This window comes from Neolamprologus brichardi, chromosome 20, assembly GCF_056152115.1.
Source record: "Neolamprologus brichardi isolate AB-2024 chromosome 20, ASM5615211v1, whole genome shotgun sequence".
Classification (NCBI taxonomy): domain Eukaryota; kingdom Metazoa; phylum Chordata; class Actinopteri; order Cichliformes; family Cichlidae; genus Neolamprologus; species Neolamprologus brichardi.
This window is the reverse complement of record NC_142123.1, coordinates 19599012-19607366: the sequence shown is the minus strand read 5'-3', so window position 1 is coordinate 19607366 and position 8355 is coordinate 19599012. Positions and strand designations below refer to the sequence as shown.

The following is an 8355-nucleotide window of genomic DNA, read 5'->3' as shown; positions in this document are numbered from 1 at the left end:
GTGTTGGAATAAAATGACAAAATTGTGAAGGATAAAAATATTCCAAGAGCTCAACTTATCTCATCGAAACATGTTCCAATCACATTTTATCAACTCAAAATGCACAGGTTTATTGAATATGAATAAGTTGTGTTGATTTAGCTCAGTTGCTTAAGTTTCTGCCAAAGCAAAACAATTGTGTGCAGCCAATGTCCACTACTGAATTAAGTAAATTCAACATGGTCTTTTTTTCAGTGTACGGTTACGCATCATAACAACTGTCCAAAGTAAAAAAGTGACGGCAAAAATCTTTCCGGCTGCAGAGTAATCAATCAAATCTATGATCTATGGATCCGTTTTAACAGCTCTTAAGCTAGAAAATGAACCATGAATTACTCAAAAATATAAATTAAACACAAAACACTCAGTGACAATTATATCCTTAAACATATTTACAGCACTTTCAGAGAGACATCAACTGTGATGAAATCTACTCCTCAGTGCTGTTTAATCAATTACTGTAAATGTAAATGTTATTAGGAAATAATCAGAAAAGACAACGTTTTGGGTGAATACTGTTAAATGGTTGGTTTCAAGGTTGGACACGGCTTTCAAATGAATTAAAAGTCTGTCTGGGTCTTTTGTTGATTAATAGGCTGGTGTGAAAAATTGCTGCCACACCGCCCCCTGGGCCTGTGCTTCGAGGTTTCTGGTAGTTAGAATGACTCGGGGGTGTTGATTCATTTAAACTAACATAATCATCCTGCTGCAACCAGGTTTCTGTAAGGCAGAGTAAATCGATTTGTTGATCAATTATTAAGTCATGTACTAACAGAGACTTGGAGGATAGAGATCTAATATTTAATAATCCACATTTCACTGTTTTACTCTTTGGTTCAGATGTGGATACTGTATTGTTCTTTCTTTTTGATTTTTTATCTTTAAATTGTTTGTTGCTGGTTTTTAGCTTGTTTTTTTTGTCTTTTTGGGAGCTGACACAGTCTCAGTGGAGATGGGTTTTGGGGGGATAGCAGGAGGAGAGGAGCTGCAGAAAGGCGTGTAAAACTGCAACTCTGCTTCCTGGTCCCAACTCTGGATAGTCATATTTTGGGGGGTTTAATAAATTTGTCCATATTTCTAGAAATGACAGCTGCTCCATCCAAAGTGGGATGGATGCAGTCTCTCCTAACAAGACCAGGTTTCCTCCAGAAGGTTTGCCAATTATCTATGAAGCCCACATCGTTTCTGGGACACCACTCAGACAGCCAGCAATTTAAGGAGAACATGCGGCTAAACATGTCACTCCTGGTCTGACTGGGGAGGGGACCAGAGAAAACTACAGAGTCCAACATTGTTTTGGCAAAGCCACACGCCGATTCAATATTGATTTTAGTGACCTCTGATTGGCGTAACCAGGAGTCACTTTTAAATTTTCCTCATTGTTGCTTTGGCCGCTGGAAGACAATTGACTATGGTTGCTGGCACCAGAATCGCCAATTATCAGTTTGATCCCAGGCAGGTGTGTCACCAGTTGGGGAAAAATAGTTAGACGCAGGTGGTGTACTGAAAGCTTCTGTTTAAGGCTATACTTCCTTCTCACCATCACTCAGTGATCCTGAGTTCCTGGCTGCTCTGTACAATCTGCCGGGGCAGAACTAATGGGGCCCACGCTACCTTCAGCTGCACCAACTACAGAGGCCTGGCTAGCAACAGGTTTTTCAAGGGTGCAAAGCCAAATCTCCAATTCAGTGATCCTGGTCTCCAGAGCTGCAAATGTACTACATTTATTACAAGTATCATTACTGCTAAAGAAGGCTGAGGAGTAACCTTTGAGGCCATGCTGCTAGCCAGTCAGCTACGAGCTACGCTAAGCTAGCGAAAGACACTAACACTACCTGTGTCCCTAAAGACACAGGTATTGAATACTGTGAATATAATTAGTGGGTGAGTCAACAGAGAATATGCTTTGGATAAAGCACGTGAAGATTACACTATAAAATAAGCTGAACACATAAATATTAGCTTATTAATTAAGAATAAACATTTATTTATAAATTACATACTGAGAGTTGTAATGCTTTATAAATGATGAATTGAGTACTTACTACTAGAGATGGACCGATCCGATATTACGTATCGGTATCGGTCCGATACTGACCCAAATTACTGGATCGGATATCGGCGAGAAATAAAAAATGTAATCCGATCCATTAAATATCAAAAAAGCACCTCACAAAGCTTGCTACACGGCGTAACTCGGCTCATAACCGTAGCACGTCGCAGCAGTATGCGTCACGTGATAGAGCCGCTGTGTGTATTTGTAGCCTTGCTAGCAAACCAGCATTTCATCTCCGAGGAAGTTTTCCCAGAGAGGAGTAAAGCAAGTGTGTAAGTTCATCTCTGAATGTTTGTAAAGCATTCCCACGTTAAGCTTAACAACAGATATATGGAGCGACTGCCTCTTCTCTCTCTCTCTCTCCTGCTGCTACTTCAATCGTGAAACTGATCAATGATCAGCTGATCGGCTTTTCTGTCGCGAGTCCGTCTCTCTTCTTAGTTTTTGGCCCACTTCTCACCAGAAAGAGGAAACCAGCGGCTGAACAACAGCAGCACGTTTAAGCTTGATAAGCTGTTGTTAGAATTTATTTAATATTACTTTCTAGACCAGGATCGTTTTCTACGTAGCTGACGGCTGGTAACTGTGCAGGGGCGGATCTAGCAAAGTTTAGCCAGGGGGGCCGATAGGGCATGAACAGGGAAAAGGGGGCACAAAGACATACTTTTCTTTCTTGTTCTCATTTAAAATATCTAGCTTTTAATAAATAATTATCTGACTCTTACACCCAAAGTTTTAATTTGATGTAAAATATATAGAAGTCCATTACTGTATATAGTAACTATTAAGTCTAATATACCCTAGTAAGCTATACTACTTTTTCCTTTGGGAAGATACCATCTGTGCAGTCTGCAATTCTGTTGAAGAAAGATGTTGAATCTATTTAATTATTCTTGAAAAATAATTTCTTTCTGTGCATTTTCCCCCCTGCATCAAATTAAATTTGATTACATCGATTAAGCATCATGAGGTGGGGGGTGGTTCCCTATTTTTTTTTTTGCTGGGAGTTGGCAACCCTATTAGTTAGGTTGCTTGATATTTCTGCTAAGTACTCTTTAAAATACCAGAATAGGGAGGATGGAGCAGGTTTACGTTTATTAGATTGATCAGTATTAGTGATGGGTCGTTCGCGAACGAAATGGCTCTAAGAGCCGGTTCTTTGACGTGAACGACGCGAGCCGGCTCATTATCGCGAGCCGTCACGTGGTTTTTTTTTTTTTTTCTTTCTCTCAGCCTCTCTCTCTCTCGCACTTTTTTCCGCTTCACTCAGCACGCGAGCCTTGTGCTTTACGCTGGGCAGAGGGGGGAGGGGCGGTAGTTACATTCAGTAGCACAGGAACAGAGCCAGAGGGAGAGAGAGAGAGCCAGGGACAACAACGTCACATTAGAAAGGTATAGTAATCATCCACAACTATTTTCAGTTGCAGATGATAAAGGATTCAGAAAGTTTATTCATGCAGGTCCATATGACAGAGAATATGCATGTTCTTTTTGTTTTCATATTTTAATTTATATTTAATTGTGTTGTGGTTTGCAGTGTTTTGTGTTGTTTCACTTTAAATTTGTAAAAGGAAAAAGCTGAAAATTTAAATAGTTACAAATTGAAATGTGAATAGTTGATTTTTGTATTATATGATTTATTTATTACATTTTATGTGGAGTGAATAAATAAAAGTATATTTACGGTGGCCCCTAGAGACAAAGCACATACAAACTTAAAATCACGTACGAACTCTGAAGCACGTACAAACCCTGAAGCACGTACAAACTCCAAAACACGTAAAAACACGTACAAACTCCAAAACACGTAAAAACACGTACAAACTCCGAAGCACGTAAAAACTCAGAAGCACATAAAAACTCAAAACACTTACAAAAGACAACAGAAGTGCTCCAGGATGCTAGGGCGCAGTGTTGAGCTTTTGTTACCTAGTGGCTACACAAGCCAGCAAGTACCAACGACCGGATTTGGTGTGTGGTAGTAACAGGTAAATGAACTTTTTTTTTTTTTAATTATTTGAATATATATGAGTGCCTGTGTATAAATACACAAACAATACACACATGCTTTCAATTGTGTAATTTAAGTGATCTAGTAGCTCTGCTTTGGAAGTTCAGTTCATGCTAGAAATGTGTTTTGGAGTTTGTACGTGTTTTGTCTCTAGGGGCCACCGCATATATTTATATATAAACATATATAAATAAAACCACTTTTTTTACGTTAATAATTCCTTTTGTGCATAATTTTATATTATTGTTAATAATAAATTAATTAAAGCAACAAAACAACCTGAAGAGCCGGTTCGGAGCCGGAAGAGCCGGTTCAGAGCCGAAAGAGCCGGCTCTTTTTAGTGAGCCGAACCGAAAGAGCCGGATCTCTAAAAAGAGCCAGAAATCCCATCACTAATCAGTATTGCTGAACTATGAAATATTTTGGGCGCAGTGTATTTTTTACATACAGGTATAACAGAATAGCTTTAGTGTTGTTATTTATTTAAACTTGAGTATATACCTATACAAAATGCAGCAAGATATTAAAAAAACGTTTTATTGATTAAAAAACACACTATATCGGATTCATATCGGTATCGGCAGATATCCAAATTTATGATATCGGTATCGGTATCGGACATAAAAAAGTGGTATCGTGCCATCTCTACTTACTACTACCTTACTAGCAGTGACTTCATGGTGTAGCGTGTAACCCGTCTAATAAGGAAAATCTCCCCAAACTCACATGACAATAGCCAGCCTTTTTTTAAAAGACTTTAAGTACATAAACTAGATCCGCACTTAAGCTTAAATTTCAAAACTTACATTTTAACTACTGATTTTATCTACTGTTCTGATTTTATCTGTTTTGATTTTATATACTGTTTTGTTTGTTTGTTTGTTAATTAGTTAGTTAGTTTGCTTGTTTTAATCAATTTTAAATCATGCTTTTTATTTGTTTTTGTTTCTAATGTCTTTGTAAAGCACTTTGAATCACCTTGTTGTTGAATTGTGCTATACAAATAAACTTGCCTTTTAAAAACCTTTTAAAAAAAAAACAAGCGTGTCCATGCTCACAGGTGTACACACGGATGATCACACACACAAACTACACCCTTTTTGGCTCCTACCTCAAAGCACACTGTGCTGTCGATCTTACGTGCTGCACAATAATGTTTAATATTTAGTATTTACTGTCATATTCCCATATATCATTGTGATGTTGTTTATTCTATTACTCTCGTTTTCTTCTGCTTGTTTTCTTTTTTCTTTCTCAACAGGTGATCCAGGTGATCAATATATGTATTTTTTTTCTGCTTATTCTGTTGGTTTTTGTTTTTTGCCCTTCTCCCCCGTCCCTCTTCTCAACTGTTTTTCTTTCCCTCCTTCTTTCTCCCAGTCAAGTCTGTCCCGTATTCAGCAAGTGAAAATAAAATAAATAATAAAAGGTGAATCAAATGGACCATTACGGCAAAGCTGGGATTGTCAATTTGATAAAGAAAATCCGTTGGGCATCTTTCTTTGCCTTTAGACAATAATTCTGATGGTAAAAGAGCCAAACGGGACAGGCAAAAAAGAAAAAAACAAAAACAAAAAACAAATAAACTTGCCTTGCCTTGCCTTGCCTTGCCTTGCCTAAATAAAGCTGCAGTCCTTTACTGTTAACATGAATTACATGCACTTAACAAAGCTATTTACTTAGACCAAATAGAACCATCCACAGTCATAACAAACAAACCCTTACACAGCCCCAAACTTCATTTCCTGTTTAACCTTAAACTACGTGACCAGCTGCAGGCCTGAGCTTAGGCCAAAGTTTCATCGCGTCTCAGGTCTGTTTCATTTCAGATGATGCAGAGACAGAAGTAATCTTGCCATTCTCCCTCCTGTCCTTTCTGCAAAAAGAATGCAAAGCTTAACAACTGGAAGCTAACTACAAGATTACATTTAGACCCCTAATTAAAGAGTTTAATCTGCTGGTTTCTTCCACTTTTGACATAAAGGAGCATCCATTGTGTTTCAGGTGTGGACCAAAACGCATACAAGGGATAGAGAAAAGTAAGGTTTAACAAAAAGCGAGCAAGCCATTTATTTGGCTGATAGGAAAAAAAACACAAAACAAAGGCAAGGCCAACTGGTGCAAAACTAAACTAGAAACTAAACTGGGAACAGCTAAGACTAAGAAAACTATGACTTGAGAACATGAACATGAATCTGAGCAGGAGCATAAAAAAACCTGACCTGACATTAGGCAATACAAACAGACAACCCCACACTGAACAGAGGGAAACAGAAGACTCAGATACACAGGAGGGTAATGAGGGAAGTAGAAACACCAGGGAAACACAGCTGACACAAATGAACATCACGCCACAGGGGAAGCAAAGCTAAACGCACTGAACATGGAGAAAAGACTTTCAAAATAAAACAGGAAACATGGAGAGACATTAACTGGGACACGCAAGCTTGACACAAGAGACAGCGAGATGGAGAGACACACAAGGGGAACATACATAGAAAAGGAGATAACAGTAAAAAAAACCCTCATAAACAAGGACGATAACACTCCAGTAGGATGGACTAATAATAACCCCAGAACTTATAATTATTTCATAAGTAATCAAAAAATCCAAAATATCTCAAAATGCTGGGTCACAGTGCCAGCCCCCTGACAATAAAAACCACAACTGAATGTAAAGAGAAGAAAAAAAGCCTAGTTTTACCCTTTTTCCAAGGAGTTTTATCGATGTAAGTCATCATGAATTCTACCCAATTACTGACTTTTTAAAATGATTCACCACCTGATTTTGTGGCTCAAAGTATTGTCTTTCTGCAGCTGCACATCTAAGATATAGAAGGAAGTGCAGATAGCTTGAGGGGTAAGCAGGCCTTCAGTGTCTTACTTAACATGCTCTTTTATTTTACTGACACAGAGTCATCAGTATTAATGACATGAAATAGTGCAAGGGCCTTGATGCTGAAACCCCTCCAAACTGCAGTCTTTGAAAAGCAACCCCCTGTGAGCATCCATGGGGGTCTGATGTGTGTGTGCATATATGTTCCTGTGCTCTTGTATTGTGCCTCCCCTTGTCTGGCGTTGCTACAGTTTGGAATTCCCGACCAGAGACTTTTTAAGAGCATGACAGCCCCAGCAGGCAAGATGAAAGCAGTGATTTTTCCCCCCCCTCCCTCCATAATTCTAGCCTTTTTTGTCCACTATATGTCATTACAGGGAGCTGCATCTAGTTATTTGTGTCCTGTGGCCGGATACATGTGCACAGAGGGAACCAATTTGTGTGGTAGGCGTATCAGCACAAAAAAGGCAAGTTACTTCACATCAGTGAGCCTGCAGGCATCGTGAGGCCCTTTGCCTGTAGGGAATGTCACTGAGAGTTTCAGTCCACAGTAACAATATTTAGAGTTTGAATGGTGACGCTGATTGTAAGGATGCATGTGGAAATAACGCTGCTCACATTTTTGATAACAACACTTTATCAAGCCAAGGAGACAGCATCTCTTTTGACATCTATGAAGCACACTGTTTATCAGCTCATGAATGAAAATTAATTTTGTGTGCAACTAGTCAGCTGAAGGATTAAACACCGCTTCCCTTGTTAGTCAGGAACAGAAACCATTTTTTTTCCAGCTAACTGCTAAGATGCTATATCTACAGTTAGCCCTGCTAGCATTAACCACACTTATCCACCTAATCTGGCATGGTCTATGCAATACAACCTAATCTATAGTGCCACACACATATTGGCTCTTAAAAACATGTCATAGTTGTATAGAAGATGTCTCACCATGTTGCAGGTTGAGGCAGGCCTGTACATGTGCCTTCTTGAGAAGTGGACATTGTGGGCACTACAAGGTTTCAGTCCATTACAGCGTGTTACCTACCGGTGGTGCTCTTGGTGACTGTTGTCCCAACTGGCGTCAGATCATTAACACCCTCCTCCCGTTTTTGGGCTACTTTTGGCCTGACCACATTTCTCATGATCACTGAATGAATTGATTGATTGATGGATGGATTGATTGATCTGCATGATGCATAGAGACATAGCCAAATTATTTCCCTTACTCTATCCATGTGAATAACAGTGAACTAGAGGTGGAAATAAGCATGGCAGATGGAAAGAGGGCAAATCAAGATAATTTATCAAGATAAAAGGGAATGATAACAGTCATCCAAGCCTTCTCTGCTCATGTTTGAGCGACTGCTTTTGTTCTTGAAAGACTTATCTCCAGCAGTCTGCTGTACTCCTTCC

The 8355-nt window shown here is 39.1% G+C and overlaps 1 pseudogene; it reads right to left on the bottom strand.

The window, feature by feature from the left end:
• Window positions 1-1079: 1079 nt before the first annotated feature.
• On the bottom strand, window positions 1080-8084 carry LOC148096973 (uncharacterized; annotated as a pseudogene).
• Between the last annotated feature and the right edge of the window lie 271 nt (window positions 8085-8355).